The sequence below is a fragment of the Pan troglodytes genome, chromosome 20 (genome assembly GCF_028858775.2).
Source record: "Pan troglodytes isolate AG18354 chromosome 20, NHGRI_mPanTro3-v2.0_pri, whole genome shotgun sequence".
Taxonomy (NCBI): Eukaryota; Metazoa; Chordata; class Mammalia; order Primates; family Hominidae; genus Pan; species Pan troglodytes.
The window spans coordinates 55,311,422-55,327,828 of NC_072418.2; the positions used below are offsets into that span (position 1 = coordinate 55,311,422).

Consider the following 16,407-nt stretch of genomic DNA (forward strand, 5'->3'; position numbering starts at 1 on the left):
CTCACGTCTTTAATCCCAGTACTTTGGGAGGCCAAGGTGGCCAGATCACCTCAGGTTAGAAGTTCGAGACCAGCCTGACCAACATGGAGAAACCCCATCTCTACTAAAAATACAAAATTAGCTGACTGAGGTGGCAGGCACCTGTGATCCCAGCTACTCAGGAGGCTGAGGCAGGAGAATTGCTTGAACCTGGGAGGTGGAGGTTGTGGTAAGCCGAGATTGCAACATTGCACTCCAGCTTGGGCAAGAGGAGCAAAACTCTTTCTTTAAAAACAAAACAAAAAAAATTATGAAGCCTCACAAAAGTAATAAATATGGCAAATAATTTCATATGAAATCATGCCTCTCTACCCATCTATTAATCCATACTGGAAGGAAACCATAGAAATATAAAGAATACAAGAAGGTCTTCAGGCACATGTTTTCCCTAACCTCTCATCAAGAGAATTCACACTGGTGATTGACTTTAAACATATAACAAGTGTGGCAAGGTATTCACTTAAAATACACACCTTGTAAACTATCACAGAATCCATACTGGAGAGAAACCTTACAAATGAATGACAGCATCTTCAAATAAAATGCACATCTGGCACAACATTGGAAAATTCATACTGTAGATACCTTTTAAATGTAGCAAATATGGCAAAGTCAAAGTCACAATTCACATCTTGCACATCAAATAATTCATACTGGAGGCTGGGTGCGGTGGCTCACGCCTGTAATCCCAGCACTTTGGGAGGCTGAGGCAGATGGATCAGTTGAGGTCAGGAGTTTGAGACCAGCCTGACCAATGTGTTGAAACCCCATCACTACTAAAAATAAAAAAAATAGCTGGGTGTGGTGGTGGGTGTCTGTAATCCCAGCTACTCAGGAGGCTGAGGCAGGAGAATCACTTAAACCCAGGAGATGGAGGTTGCAGTGAGCCAAGAATGTGCTACTACACTCCAGCCTGTGTGACAGTGAGATTCCGTCTCAAAAAAAAAAAAAAAGAATTCATACTGGAAGGAAGCGTTACAAATGTAATGAATGCGGCAGAGCATTGAGAAGGTGTTCAGGTCTTACTGTTCATTTTGTAATCCGTAGTGGAGATAAGTCTTTTTTTTTTTTTTTTCCCCCCAAAACAAGAGTCTCGCTCTGATGCCCAGGCTGGAGTGCAGTGGTGTAATCTCAGCTCACTGCAACCGCCACCTCCTGGGTTCAAGCAATTCTCCTGCCTCTACCTCCCGAGTAGCTAGGACTACAAGCACATGATGCCATCATGCCTGGCTAATTTTTTGTATTTTTAGTAGAGACAGGGTTTCACCGTGTTAGCCAGGCTGGTCTCGATCTCCTGACCTTGTGATCCATCTGCCTTGGCCTCCCAAAGTGCTGGGATTACAGGCATGAGCTGCTGCACCCAGCTTGAGAAATCATATGAATATATAGAATGTACTCCAGGCATGGTGGCTCACACCTATAATCCCAGCACTTTGGGAGGCCAAGGTGAGAGGATTGCTTGAACCCAGGAGTTTGAGACCAACCTGGGTAACATAAGGACAACTCCATCTCTACAAATAATAAAAAATTAGCCAGGTGTGTTGGTATATGCATGTATTCCCAGCTACTTGGGAGGCTGAGGCAGAAGGATCATTTGAGCGTAGGAGCTTGAGGCTGCAGTGAGTCATGTTTGCAGTACTGCACTCCAGCCTGGGTGACAGAGTGAGACCCTATCTAGAAATATAAACAAACAATGTGAAACGTCTTCAGTCACAAGTATTCCCTAACAAATCACCATAGAATTCATACTGCAGAGAAGCCTTCCAAATGCAGCAAATGTGGCAAAGCATTTAGATAATGTTCAGGCCTTACTGCCCATCTTGTAATCCATACTGCAGACAAACCTTACAACTGTAATGAATGTGGCAAGGTCTCAAATTGAAATTCACGTCTTGCGAATCACCACATAGAGAGAAACCTTACAAATACAAATCACCACATGATGGAGAGAAACCTTACAAATGCAACATATGTGGTAAAATGTTTTAGTCACAATTCACACCTTGGACGGCATCAGATAATTTATTCATGAAAGAGTCCTTACAAACTGTACGGAAAGCTGGTCATGAGTTCTAGCATTAATGAACATCAGAGGTTCCATACTAAGGAGAAATCATATAAATGTAATGTATGTGGCACAGGCTCTCCTGAGGCCTGCCAAATCACTAGAAATCAAAATATACTTCTTGGATAAAACAACACAGATGGATTGTATATGCTGAGGATATCCAAGGACCATTACTATAGAACATGAAAAGGATTTAATTATTATTTTCTTTTTTCCTAAAAGTGTTGGGAACAGGCCACCAAATCTGGCCAGAAACAGTCCCCAAAACTGGCCATAAACAAAATCTCTGTAGGACTGTGACATGTTCTTGATGGGCATGACACCCATGCTGAAGGTCGTTGGTTTACCAGAATGATGGCAAAGAACACCTGGCCCACCCAGGGCAGAAAAACCGCTTAAGGCGTTCCAGAACCACAAATAATAGCATGTGCATTCTGTGCCTTAAGGACATGTTCGTGCTGCAGATAACTAACCAGAGCCCATCCCTTTGTTTCCCATAAGGAATGCTTTTATGTAATCTATAATCAATAGAAGCAATGCTTATCACTGGCTTGCTCTCAATAAATATGTGGGTCAAACTCTGTTCATGGCTCTCAGCTCTGAAGGCTGTCAGTCCCCTGATTTACCACTCCACACTATATTTCTGTGTGTGTGTCTTTAATTCCTCTAGCACCGCTGGGTTAGGGTCCCCATGACTGAGCTGGTCTCAGCAGAAAGCTACTTTCCTCTTTATAACTTTCAACCTGAACTTTGAGATCTTGACATATACCTCCTCCTACAGGCCTTTCACTGTGGTCTCTGGGAAAGAATCAAGTGAAAGAATCAATAGGATGACAGGGCTGATTTCATTAGCTGAGGATCACTTCTATTCAGCTCCCTGGAAGAAGAACACTGTCTTTTTATATTAAATATTGTCTGATTTAGACAGCATGGACATGGCTAGAGAATAACATAAAATGATGACTGCTTGAAGCAGTCACGCTTATTGCAGTCTGCCCACTCTTTTCTTGACAAGGGTGCAGTACTTCTGTGCTCTAATAAATAACTGTAAAATAGAGCATGCCATTAAAGGCATGGCATTTTTATGGGAAGAGAATAATTGTTGTTAGGTACTGATTGCGTGGTAGCAATCATGGAGGGGAAGGGGTGGTCACCTCCTCAATTGAATAGCAATAGTTCCTGTTTAGCAAAGATGGAAAACAGTAGTCTTATTTTTGAAATGGAAGAGAAAACATGCATTTTCTCTTAAGTCTGAGCACACAGAATGGGAATGTTGTTAATTTTCGATAACCTGATGACAGTGTGCCTAGGTGATTATCTTTTGGCGATGAATTTCTCATGTATTCTTTGAGCTTCTTTATGTTTGGATGTCTAGGTCTCTAGCAAGCCTGGGAAAGTTTTCCTCAATTATTACCCTAAATATGTTTTCTTAACTTTTAGATTTCTCATCTTCCTCAGGAATGCCAATTATTCTTAGGTTTCATTGTTTAACATAATCCAAGACTTCTTGGAGACTTTGTTCATATTTTCTTATTTTTTCTTTGTCTTTGTTGGATTGAGTTAATTCAGAAACCTCATCTTAACGTTGGGAGGCTGAGGTGGGCAGATCACCAGGTCAGGAGTTCAAGAGCAGCCTGGCCAATATGGTGAAACCCCATCTCTACTAAAAATACAAAAATTAGTTGGGCATGGTGGTGAGTGCCTGTAGCCCCAGCTACTCAGGAGGCTGAGGCAGAAGAATTGCTTGAACCTGGGAGGTGGAGGTTGCAGTGAGCCGAGATTGCGCCATTGCACTCCAGCCTGGGTGATGCAGTGAGACTCCATCTCAAAAAACAAACAAAAAAATCACCTTGTCTTTGAGCTCTGAAATTCTTTCTTCTGCTTGTTTAATTCTATTGCTGAGACTTTCCAGAGCATATTGCATTTCTGTAAGTGCATCCATTGTTTCCTGAGGTTTTTGTTGTTTTTTATTTATGCTATCTATTTAACTGAAATTTCTCCCCTCATTTATTGTATCATTTTATTTCTCTAGTGCCTCCTTGATTAGCTTAATAACTGACCTTCTGAATTATTTTTCAGGTAAATCAGGGATTTCTTCTTGGTTTGTATCCATTGCTAGTGAGCTACTGTGATTTTTGGGGGGATGTTAGAAAACCTTGTTTTGTTATATTACCAGAGTTAGCTTTCTGGTTCCTTCTCATTTGGGTAGGCTCTGTCAGAGGGCAGGTCTAGGGCTTAAGGATGTTGTTCAGATTCTTGTCCCATGGGGTATTCCCTTGATGTAGTACTCTCCCCCTTTTCCTAGGGATGTGGCTTCCTGAGAGCTGAGCTGTAGTGATTGTTATCTCCCATCTGGATGATCTAGCCACCCAGCAGGTCTGCCAGGCTCCAGGCTGGTACTGGGGGTTGTCTGCACAGAGTCCTGTGATACGAACTGTCTATGAGTCTCTCAGCTGTGGACACCAGGACCTGCTCCAGTGTAGGTGGCAGGGGGCTGAAATGGAATCTGTGAGGGTCCTGAGTTTTGGTTGTTTAATGTACTATTTTTGTGCTGGTTGGCCTCCTGCTAGGAGGTGGTGCTTTCAAGAGAGCATCAGCTGTGGTAGTATGGGGAGGATTAGGTGGGGGCAGGGCACTAGAACTCCCAAGAGTATATGCCCTTTGTCTTCAGTTACCAGGGTGGGTAAGGAAGGACCATCAGTTGGGGGCAGGGCTAGGTGTGTCTGAGCTCAGACTGTCCTTGGCAGGTCGTGGTACTGCTGCTGTGGGGGATGGGGTTGTGGTTCCCAGGTCAATGGAGTTATGTTTCTAAGAGGATTATGGCCGCCTCTGCAGTGTCATGCAGATTGTCAGGGAAGTGAGGGAAAGCCGGTAGTCATAGGCCTCACCCAGCTCCTGCACAACCCAAAAGGCCAGTGTCACTCCCACCATGCCCCCATGTCCCAACAGCACGAAGTCTGTTTCCAGGCAGTGGGCAAGCAGGGCTGAGAACTTGCCCCAGGCTACCAGCCTCCCAACTACAAAAGCAAGTAAGGCTTTCGTGCTTCCCAGCCTGTGGAGTCTGCACAGTGGATTCACGCTCTTCCGTGAGTTTTGGCCAGGAGACTTCTCATTCAGTTGGAATTGTTACAAAGTTCAACTGGAGGTTTCCTTCTCCCTGTGGCCTTTTCCCAGTGCCTCTGGCAGCCCTCCCCAAGGACCCCTGTGAGGCAAGGCAGAAAATGGCTTGCTAGGGGACCCAGAGAGCTTTTCCCGCTACCCCTGTTTTTCACTCAGCTGATTTTTTTTTTTTTTTTTTTTTTGAGACAGAGTCTTGCTCTGTCACTCAGGCTGGAGTGCAGTGGTGCAGTCTCTGATCACTGCAACCTCCAACTCCAGTGCTCAAGCGATTCTCCTGCCTCATCCTCCTGACTAGCTGGGATTACAAGCACATGCCACCATGCCTGGCTAATTTTTGTATTTTTTGTAGAGATGGGGTTTCACCATGTTGGTCAGGCTGGTCTCGAACTCCTGACCTCAAGTGATCCACCTGCCTCAGCCTCCCAAGATGCTGGGATTATAGGTGTGAGCCATAGCACCCAGCCTCAGTTCTCTAAATTGACTGAGTTCCAGGTAAGGTCAGAATCTTCTCCCATGATCTAGACCTTCAGGTTTGCCAGTGAGGGTTTGTGTTCTTGGCAGACGATCTTCCTTTCCCACTTACACAGTTTGGGCACTCACAGTATTTGGGGTGTCTCCTGGGTCCTGTGGGAGCAAGAGCAATCAACTTCCTTCAGAGGTCCTGTGGGTTTTCTTGGCTTCCTAATTTACTCTTGCAGTCATTCTGGAGCAAAAATTCATGATGCAGGACTCCACACACTGCTGTCCATCTGAGTGGAAGCTGCAAGTTAGTCCTGCCCTGCCATCTGCCATGATCCTCTGAAAACAAGAATTTTTCTATATTTTTCCTTCCATACATTGTAATCCTTATTATATGTATAATTTCCATTTCTTACCTGTGTTACTCCTCTGAAAAACACAGGGAATATATAAATGAAAGTTTTCTTTTGAGACAAAATTTTGTGACATGAAAATGCACATAAGACAATAACTGATATGATCTAGGTTCTCTATAATTATGAAAAAGAAGTGTTCCTTTAAATCTCTAATTCAATGGAGGTACCAAGTTGATATAAGATGGTCAACTAAAATCTCTTAATGTGGGTGTTTGCTCTCTTCAGGTGCTTGAAATCAAGTGTGTGGAGGGTAACCAGCATTTGTTGAAGTAAATGAAAATATAATGATAAATAACAAAAAGTCATCCCCCACCACATGCCAATTACAGTTTGTGACAAGGAGATTATTCCATGCTCAATCTCAAGGCCATTCTGCCTCTTCTCACTGGATGATATTCCTATTCCCACCAGAGGATATTACAGGGAAACATGACATTAGTGCCGCTATTACCATGGAAACTGACACCCAACATTCTCCCTTCAGATTTGTCCCCACCTAAAAAAGAGATTTTTGTATGTCAACGGTGCATCCTGAGACCCTAAAATTTCACTCACTCTAGAGATTTTTTATACTTTTTTGGCTTTTCTACATACATCATTTTATTGGTTCCCTATTGCTGCTATAACAAATTACCATAAAGTGAGTGCTTTAAAAAAAATCCCACAAATTTGGCTGAGTGTGGTGGCTCGTGCCTGTAACCCCAGCACTTTGGGAGGCTGAAACAGGAGAATCATTTGAGCTCAGGCCTTCAAGACCAGCCTGGGCAACATAGCAAGACCTCATCTCTACTAAAAATTATAAAATTAGCTGAGTGTAGTAGTACATGCCTGATGTCTCAGCTATTCAGGTGGCTGAGGTGGGAGGATCGCTTGAGCAAGGGAGATGGAGGCTGCAGTGAGCTATGATTGCACCACTGTACTCCAGACTGGGTGACAGAGCAAGATCCTGTCTCACACCCAGACGTGCAATTTATTGTCTTATAGTTCTGGATGTCAGAAGCCTAATATAGATCTGCAATGCTGTGATTGTTCTTCAATCTTGAGGAAAGAATTTGTTTTCTAACCCTTCCTTGGTTGCAGAGACTGCATCTCTCCTTGCCACACGGTCCACTTCCTCCACCTTCAATGTCAGTTGCAGATCATCTTATATCTTTATCTCTGTCCTGATGTTTTCACCATATCACCAACTACTAAGTGACTCTAACTCCACCTGCATCTTTCTTATACTGACCCTTGTGATGATATCACCTTTATAAGAAAAACCAGTACAAAATCTCATCTCAAGATCCTTAACTAGATGACATTTGTGAACCCTCTTTTGACACATAAAGTAACCCAGATCATGTTGATGAGGACATGGACATCATTTGGGAGAACATTATTCATCCTATTATAACTAATATATTCTGTTAATGGCTATACTATTTTATCCTCCTTTCTGGTCTCTTACATTTGTTTTTATTTCTTTATTTCACTGGGTACAATTTCTAATGATATGGCAAAAAGAGTGGACATACTTGTTTCATTCTCAACCTCTGTGTTGAAGCATTCAGTTTTGTTTTTTGTTTTTCTTTTTGTTTTAACACTAATAGTGACATTTTCCCTAAGGTTTGTAGGTGTTCTTCAGGAAGATGAAAAAGTTTTGCTCTATTATCAGTTTTGAAAGTCAGACCATAGACAAGTGTTGAATTTTGTTGTGTTTTTTTCTGCCTCTATTGATAGAGTCCTATGATTTTTAAAATCTTTTTATCATGTTAATATCGTGGATTACATTGATTAAATTTTATTTTTTTCTTCTCATAACGCAGTGTAGTAGACAGAACACTGATTGAATTTTAAATGATTAAACAGCCTTCCATCCTCAAATAAACCCCATTAAATCATGGAGTACAAATCTTTTTATATATTGTTGATTCCTATTGCTAATATTTTCTTAAGAATTTTGCGATTTTTTTCATGTGAAATTTAGTTTTTAGACTTTTTTTTTTTCTAATTCCTTTGCCTAGTTTTGGCAAACCATAATAATGATTTCATAAATTAAGTTGGGAAGTAGTCCCTCCTCTTCTGCCTTCTGGGACAAATTGTATATAATTGCTGTTAATACTTCTTTACAGGTTTAATAGAATTGTTTAGGGTTAGGCTGAGATGGGAGGATTTCTTAAGGCTAGGAGTTTGAGACTAGTCTGAGCAGCATAGCGTGACCTCATCTCTAAAAAGAAAAATTTTTTGGCCAGGCGCAGTGGCTCATACCTGTAATCCCAGCACTTTGGAAGGCCGAGGTGGGCTGATCACTTGAGGTCAGGATTTGAAACCAGACTGGTCAACATGGTGAAACCCCATCTCTGCTAAAAATACAAAACAATTAGCCTGTAATCCCAGCTACTTGGGAGGCTGAGGCAGGAGAAGTGCTTGAACCTAGGAGTTGGAGGTTGCAGTGAGCCAAGATCACACCACTGCACTCCAGCCTGGGCAATAGAGCAAGACTCCGTCTCAAAAAAAAAAAATTATTTTTTTAAATTAGCCCGGCATGGTGTTCATCTACTTGTGAATCTGAGGCTGAGTTGAGTAGATTTATTAAGCCGAGCAGTTTGAGGATACGGTGAGCTATGATTGTGCCACTGAGCTCCAACCTGGATGACAGAGTGAGACCTCATCTCTACAAAAATAAAAACAATTGTCTAGTGTTACCATCTGTGCCTGAAAATTGCATTATTTGGGCATTATTTGGGAGAACGTTTTATATAATCAGGTAAGAACACAACGTGAGCTCTAGTCTCTTAACTTTTTAAGTGTACAATTCAGTAGTGTTATTCAACCTTAACATCATTCTTTTAACATTTTCAATGGTATTTATTTATATGGTACATGTGATATTTTGATACACACATAACATAGATAATGATCAAATCAGGATAATTTAAATATCCATCACCTCAAACATTTATTTCTTTCTCTTGACGACCTTTCAACTCTTCTAGCTACTTTGAAATATACAATAAATTATTGTTCACTATAGTCACCCTACTATGTTACTGGAGATGACAACTTATTCCTTCTGGTTTTTTTTGGTACCCATTAACCTACTTCTTTTCATGCCTGTGCTAACCCTCCCCACTCTCTGGTAATGACCATTCTACTCTCTACCTCCATGAGATTAACTTTTTTAGCTCCCACATACGAGTGAGAGTATGAGATAATTGTCTTTTCTGTACCTGGCTTATTTTATTTAACATAATGACCTCCACTTTGACCCATGTTGCTGCTGCAAATGACAAGATTTTATTCTTTTTAAAGGATGAACAGTATACCATTGTCTATATATACATTTTCTTTATCCATTTGTTCGTGATGAAAATGTAAGTTGATCCCATATCTTGGCTATTGAGAACAGTGCTACAGTAAACATGGGTGTGCAGATATCACTTTGATATCCGGATTTCTATCCTCATTCTCTCTCTCTCTCTCTCTCTATCTCTCTCTCTTTCCAGCAGTGGGATTGCTGGATCATATGGTAGTTCTGTTTGTAGTTTATTGAGGAACATCCATACTATTTTCCATAATGGCTATACTAATTTGCATTCTCACCAACCAGTGTACTAGCATTTTCTTCCTTTGCATATTCACCAGCATTTGTTATTTTTTTTGTATTTTTGATGATAGCCATTCTAACTGAGATGACATTATATCTCACTGTGGTTTTGATTTGCATTTACCTGATGATTAGTGATGTTGAGCATTTTTTCGTAGGCCTGTTGGTCGTTTGTATGTCTCCCTTTGAGAAATGTCTTTTCAGATAGTTGGTCCATTTTTTAATTGGCTTTAAAAATTTGTTTGTGGCCAGGTGCGGTGGCTCACACCTGTAATCCCAGCACTTTGGGAGGCTGAAGCAGGCGGATCACGAGGTCAGGAGTTGAAGCCTAGCCTGGCCAAAGTGGTGAAACGCTGTCTCTACTAAAAATACAAAAATTAGCCAGGCGTGGTGGTGTGTGCTTGTAATCCTAGCTACTTGGGAGGCTGAGGCATGAGAATTGCTTGAACCCGGGAAGGCAGACGTTGCAGTGAGCCAAGATCGCACCACTGCCCTCCAGCCTGGGCTACAGAGTGAGACTCCGTCTAAAAAAAAAAATTGCTATCGTGGTGTTTGAGTTTCTTATATATTCAACTTATTAATTCCTTGTCAAAAGGATAGACTAAATATTTTCTCTAATTCTGTCACTTGTCTCTTCACTATGTTGACTGTTTCCTGTGCTGTGCAGAATCTTTTTAGTTTAATATAATCCAATTTGTCTATTTTTGCCCTTGTTGCCTGTGTTTTTGAGGGCTTACCTAAAAAATCTTTGCCCAGATCAATGCCCTGAAGAGTTTTCCTATTGTTTTCTTATAGTTTTATAGTTTCAGATCTTCCATTTATGTCAAACCATTCTGATTTTATTTTTGTGTATGGTGAGAAATAGGGGTCGAGTTTTATTTTTCTGCATATGGAGATCCAGTTTTCCAGCACCATTTATTGAAGACTGTCTTTTTTCCCAATGTATATTCTTTGTCAAAAATCAGCTGGCTGCAAAGATGTGGGTTTCTTTGTTCTCTATTCTGTTCTGTTGCTCTATGTGTCTATTTTTATCCCAGTAGCAAGCTGTTTTGGATACCATTACTTTCTAGTATATTTTGAAGTCAGGTAGTGTAATACCCCTCAGGTTGGTTCGTTTTGCTCAGAATTGCTTTGGCTTTTTTGTATCTTCCGTAGTTCCCTATGAATTTTAGGAGTTTTTTTTTTTTTTTTTTTAGACAAGGTCTCTGTTGCCCAGGTTGGAGTGCAGTAGTGCGATTTCAGCTCACTGCAACCTCTGCCTCCCAGGCTCAAGCGATTCACGTGTCTCAGTCTCCTGAGTAGCTAGGACCACAGGTGCATGCCACCGCACCTGGCTAATTTTTGTATTTTTTGTAGGGATGGGTTTTGCCATGTTGCCCGGGTTGGTCTCAAATTCCTGAGCTCAGGTGATCCGCCCATCTTGGCCTCCCAAAGTGCTGGAATTACAGGCACAAGCCACCGCACCCAGCCGTAGGATTCATTTTTTTCTATTTCTGTGAATAATGTGTTTTGATATTTTGAAAGAGAATGTGTTGAATATGTACATTGCGTTTGGTAGTATGATCATATACACAATATTAATTTTTCCCACCCATAAAGATGGGTAGCCTTTACTTTTTTGTGTAACCTTTCCACTTCTTTCATCACTGTTTATAATTTTCTACCCATAGATTTTTCACCTCTGGCCTGGGACGCGCGCGTCTCCAGGGTGGAAGCCTGGCGCGCGTCTCCAGGGTGGAAGCCTGGCGCGCGTCCGGAGGTGCCGAGGAGCCAACCGACCCAAACTTTGTGGGAAATGACTCCCCTCTGCCCTCGCCCCTCGCTCTGCTACCATTTCCTTCCGTTTCTGCTTCGCTTGGCGATGCAAAACGCGCGAGGCTCACGGCAGAGGGCGGAGGCCACGGGACTCTCAGGGCCGGGCCAGCCCCTCGGCCGCGCAGTGCGGCGCCGGACGCCCCGGACGCTGTCCAGCGTTGGCCGCCTGAGCAGAGGCTGCCGTGGAGCTAAGACACCCGCCGTTTCACCCAGCCAGCGGGCCCAGCCCGCGGAGGAGGGCGGCATGCAGCTCCGCGTTGCCTGGCTCTCCGGGCACGCGGGCTACGATCTGTACAGTGCCTGTGATTACACACCATCACCTATGGAGAAGGCCCTTGTGAAAACGGACATTCAGACAGCGCTTCCTTCTGGATGTTATGGAGAGTAGCTCCAAGGTCTGGCTTGGCTGCAAAACACTTTGTTGATGTAGGAGCTGGTGTCACAGATGAAGATTATAGAGGAAATGTTGGTGTTGTACTCTTTAATTTTTGCAAAGAAAAGTTTGAAGTCAAAAAAAGGTGATCGAATTGCACAGCTCATTTGTGAACGGATTTTTTTATCCAGAAATAGAAGAAGTTCAAGCTTTGGATGACACCAAAAGGGGTTCAGGAGGTTTTGGCTCTACCGGAAAGAATTAAAATTTATGCCAAGAACAGAAAACGAGAAGTCATACCTTTTTCTTAAAAACAAAGAGTTTTTGCTTAAAGTGTTTTGGTGTTTTACACTTCTGTAAACTTACTAGCTTTACCTTCTAAAAGTACTGCTTTTTTTTATGATTAAAGAAGAGATCATTTAAAAAAAGCATTTCTTTGTGTTTGGATCACAAAGAAACTTTGTTTTTCTGCAGTTGATGGTTATATGTAAATCTACTTTGTGGTGTCCTGATGTAAACAGTGTCTTAAATGTACATCAATTACAGATTTTAAAAAAAAAATCCTGTATTATTTAACTCAAGAAATGATACCCCTTCAGCAACTTAAAAAAAAAAAGTATGTTTTTGTTTTGTGCGTGTGTGTTTCTTTTTTTTTGTTTTTGTTTTGTTTTTTTGGAGACGGAATTTCACTCTTGTTGCCCAGGCTGGAGGGCAATGGCCCGATCTTTGCTCACCGCAACTTCCAACTCCCGGGTTCAAGCAATTCTCCTGCCTCAGCCTCCCGAGTAACTGGGATTACAGGCATGCGCCACCATGCCCGGCTAATTTTGTATTTTTAGAAGACACAGGATTTCTCCATGTTGGTCAGGCTGGTCTCGAACTCCCAAACTCAGGTGATCCGCCCGCCTCGGCCTCGCAAAGTGCTGGGATTACAGGCGCGAGCCACCGTGCCTTGCCCTGTGTGTGTTTTGTAAGAGAGACTGGGACTCACTCTGTTGCCCAGGCTAGTCTTGAACATTTAGCCTCAAGTGATCCTCCCATCTCAGCCTCCCAAAGTGCTAGGATTAGAAACACGAGCCAACACACCCAGCCAAAAATCGTCTTTTCTATTTACATTCAGAGTGCGTATAAATTTGAAATTCACTCTAGATATCGAAATTATTGACATTATGATGTCAATAAAGTTTATCTCAGAGATGTTTGAGGTTAATTCATCTGAAGTTTGGAATAGAGTAACAGGTATAAGGGACAGCTATTTATATCTATTGTTTAAAAGTTTAAGAGTCATTTATATCTATCATCTACAAGTTTTAGCTTTCCTTTTTAAAAGCAACATTTGGTGACCTAACTTATCCCTGGCCTTAACCCTCCATGCCCAAGGCGTTGTCCCTGGGAAATTGTCAGGAGCTGAGCACTGGGTTGATCCTCACCCTCCAGAGTGTAGGGGGAATAGAAAAGGAGAGGATTTCTACTCTGTTCTGTGGGACGACAGCATCAAATTGCATGTTCCGCCCAGGCAGGGCTTTGCATTTTATATTCTAGTTCGCTTCCTCTCCCAGACAATTCCAGGGCTTTTAAATTAAAATACTAAAATTAACTTTAATTGCAGGAACTATCTTAGGTCCAATCACTGTCCCCTACTTGGACCCTCTCATAGAGATCCCAGGTCCCAGACTGCTTGGCTGCTGGTCACCGATAGGGTCTTTCCTCAAAAACCTGGAGAACAGACGCGCCCAGAGACAGGCCGAAGGCAGCGCAGACCCCGCCCCTCACCGCCCCACCCTCTCTTCTCTCGGGTCTCGCCCATCCCTGGCCTCAGCTGCGCGCGGTTTCCTGGAAACCCGGAAGTGAATCATGGGGCGTGAACTCGCAAGCTCAGTTTCCTGAAGACCCGGAAGCCGATCGCGTGGGGAGCCGGTCTTGGAGCAGCGGGTGAGTTTCCCTTTGTCTAGATTAGATCCGCTTCCAGCGCTTCTGTACCTGGTGTTGGCGGAGGGGTTCTTACGGATCTTAAAATCCTCCCGCCGTTCCTCCATCCTAGGTATATTAATACGTCGCCAAGAAATTCGGAGGTTAAAATCGTTTGGAGGCTGCTGGTCCTTTCCCTAAGCTCTCTGCCTTCGGGCCACGTAGACGCTTTTCGTCCCGTTTACCTGCTTAAAACCCTTTACTGACCACTCTTTCGGTCCCGCGTCATGTAAAAGCCCTCACCCATGAGGTGTATTCATGCCCAGTGGGTCCTCCAAGCCTCGCCCTTCTGGCCTCTTGGAGCTCGGTCCCGCAGTCTCGATGCATCAGCGCCGTGTCCTCTGCCCGGCCCTGGGATTTTGGAAACTCCACCCCTCTCCTAATCCACCCCTAACCTTGTCCTCCTTGGGCTGGGCCCTTCTGTTCCCCAGGTTTCCCCTTCACAACCCACATTCCTTACCCCGCATTGAGGGAGGTGACGGGGCCTGGCTTTTGACACTCAAGTGTTTTTCCGTTCCAAATTGCACCCGCTGGAAAATGTGCTCTTCCAGAGGAAAAACGATTGATTGATTCTTTCCTCCTCTGAAACTCAACACGGTAGTAAACACTGAACCCAGAATACTTCACCTGTGGTCACCGAATGTGTGGGGATTTCTCCCCACTAACAAGCAGTTCTCCATCAGACATCAACTCGGTGTCCCATAATTTACCTCACTTCTGACAGCTGTACCTGGGGTAAGCATCGGATCCCACAGATTAAAGGCTCAGTCCACAAGACTTCTCCACTTCAGATGTCGGTTACAAGTCCCAGATTGGAACCTGAACTTCTAAGCTACTGGATATAAATTGAGGATTCCCATGACCCAGTCTTCAGTATTTATTAATTTGCCAGAGTAGCTCACAGAACTCAGAAACGTTTTAGTTGGGTTTACTCATTTGTTTTAAAGGATATTACAAAGGTTGCAGATAGACAGATAGAATAGCAGTTCTAGAAAATTAGTTGAATGCAGGAAAGGATTTGGGAACCATGGTGTTTATCTGGTCAGTCGGAAGTAGAGGTGAAAACTACTACTTGTGTACAGCTTCTAAGGTGGAGGGTAGTCTTGTGGGACTGAGCTTTTCACCTATAGGATCTGACACTATCTCCTTGTAGATAGTGTAAGAATTGAGTTAAATTTTAGGATTCCCAGGTGGAAGTCTGCAAGGAACGGGTCAGTGTAGGGAAACCACACATTTTCTTGACCAGAAGTAAAGTATCCTGTGTTGAGCACGAGAGCAATGAAAACAGTTTGGTTTTTTCCTGTCTCAGTGAAGGGAAGATATTTGTAACAGGCTCACTTACCTGTCTCAAGCCCCGTGCTTTCTACTCAGTATTGACTGGGAAGGATCTGTCCCTGTTCTTTGTTTTAATTTTCTTGATGTCATCTTCATCTCTTACCGTTTTTCTCTGCTGATGTGTCCTGACTCACTGTTTTCTGAATGTGGGAGTGACCCACAGCTTAGTCCTCCAACCACTTTTCCTCTCTGTCCACGTCTACTGCCTTTCTATCCTTTTTTTTTTTTTTTTTTGAGATGGACTTTTGCTCTTGTTGTCCAGGCTGGATTGCAATGGTGTGATCTTGGCTCACCGCAACCTCTGCCTGCCAGGTTCAAACGATTCTCCTGCCTCAACCTCCCAAGTAGCTGGGATTATAGGTATGTGCTACCACACCCAGCAACTTTTGTGTTTTTAGTAGAGATGGATTCTCCATGTTGGTCAGGCTGGTCTCGAACTCCTGACCTCGTGATCCACCGACCTCGTGATCCACCCACCTCGGCCTCCCAAAGTGCTGGGATTACAGGCGTGAGCCACCACGCCCAGCCACTGCCTTTCTTTATCATTTCATCTCATGGTTTTAAACCCCACCTTTACGTCTCCATCCCTCATAGACTTCTCTGCTAATTTCTAGAATTCTGTGTCCAGTTGTCTCCTCAACTTTCTTCTGGGACATCCAACAGGCATCTCCATATTTACGTGTCCACTAGTGACTTCCTGAGTTCTCCGATGTACACTCCCCTGCAGTCCTACCCATCTCAGATAAGGGTGACCCCATACTTCTGGGAGCATAGGTGAACATATTGGCATATATTTAAAATCTAGGACATAGTTCCTTGTTTGAAAGTGTTTTAAGGAATAATATAAAGAAAAAATTACATTATTGCTTAAAATGGGTGAGGAACTAGCATTTCCAAAATACTTTTGAGTTGAGGGAGAAAAATGTTTAAAGCCTCCACCCTATCTGATCTGCGCCCCAGGACCTCTCTGACCTCATCCCCTGCCTGTGTCGGCCTTGCTCCCTCTGCTGCAGCTACGCAGACCTCATTCCTTTTCCTGGAGCTGAGGTTGCTCCTGTCTCAGGGCCTTCACCTGGGCTGTCCCTCTGCCTAGGACTCTTTAGCCCCTCAGTTGCAGGTGACAAACATCCTTCCTTTTCTAGGCCTGGGTTCTGATATCACCTTCTCAGTGAAGGTTTATGTGACCCTGTCACAACCTCACCTGCTCTGGCCCATATTGCCTCCC

At 43.3% G+C, this 16,407-nt stretch overlaps 1 protein-coding gene and 1 pseudogene across 4 annotated transcripts in view; both read left to right on the forward strand.

The window, feature by feature from the left end:
* Positions 1-11,397: 11,397 nt before the first annotated feature.
* LOC104003441 (deoxyuridine 5'-triphosphate nucleotidohydrolase, mitochondrial-like) lies at positions 11,398-12,235 on the forward strand (annotated as a pseudogene).
* Positions 12,236-13,542: 1,307 nt separating this feature from the next.
* ZNF578 (zinc finger protein 578) overlaps positions 13,543-16,407 on the forward strand; it is a 61,067-nt gene continuing 58,202 nt past the window's right edge. For all 4 annotated transcript variants that reach the window (XM_009436243.4, XM_054672730.1, XM_054672729.1 and 1 more), the window contains exon 1: positions 13,543-13,811. The gene's annotated coding sequence lies outside the window, so the exon portion shown is untranslated. The remainder of the gene's footprint in view (positions 13,812-16,407) is intronic.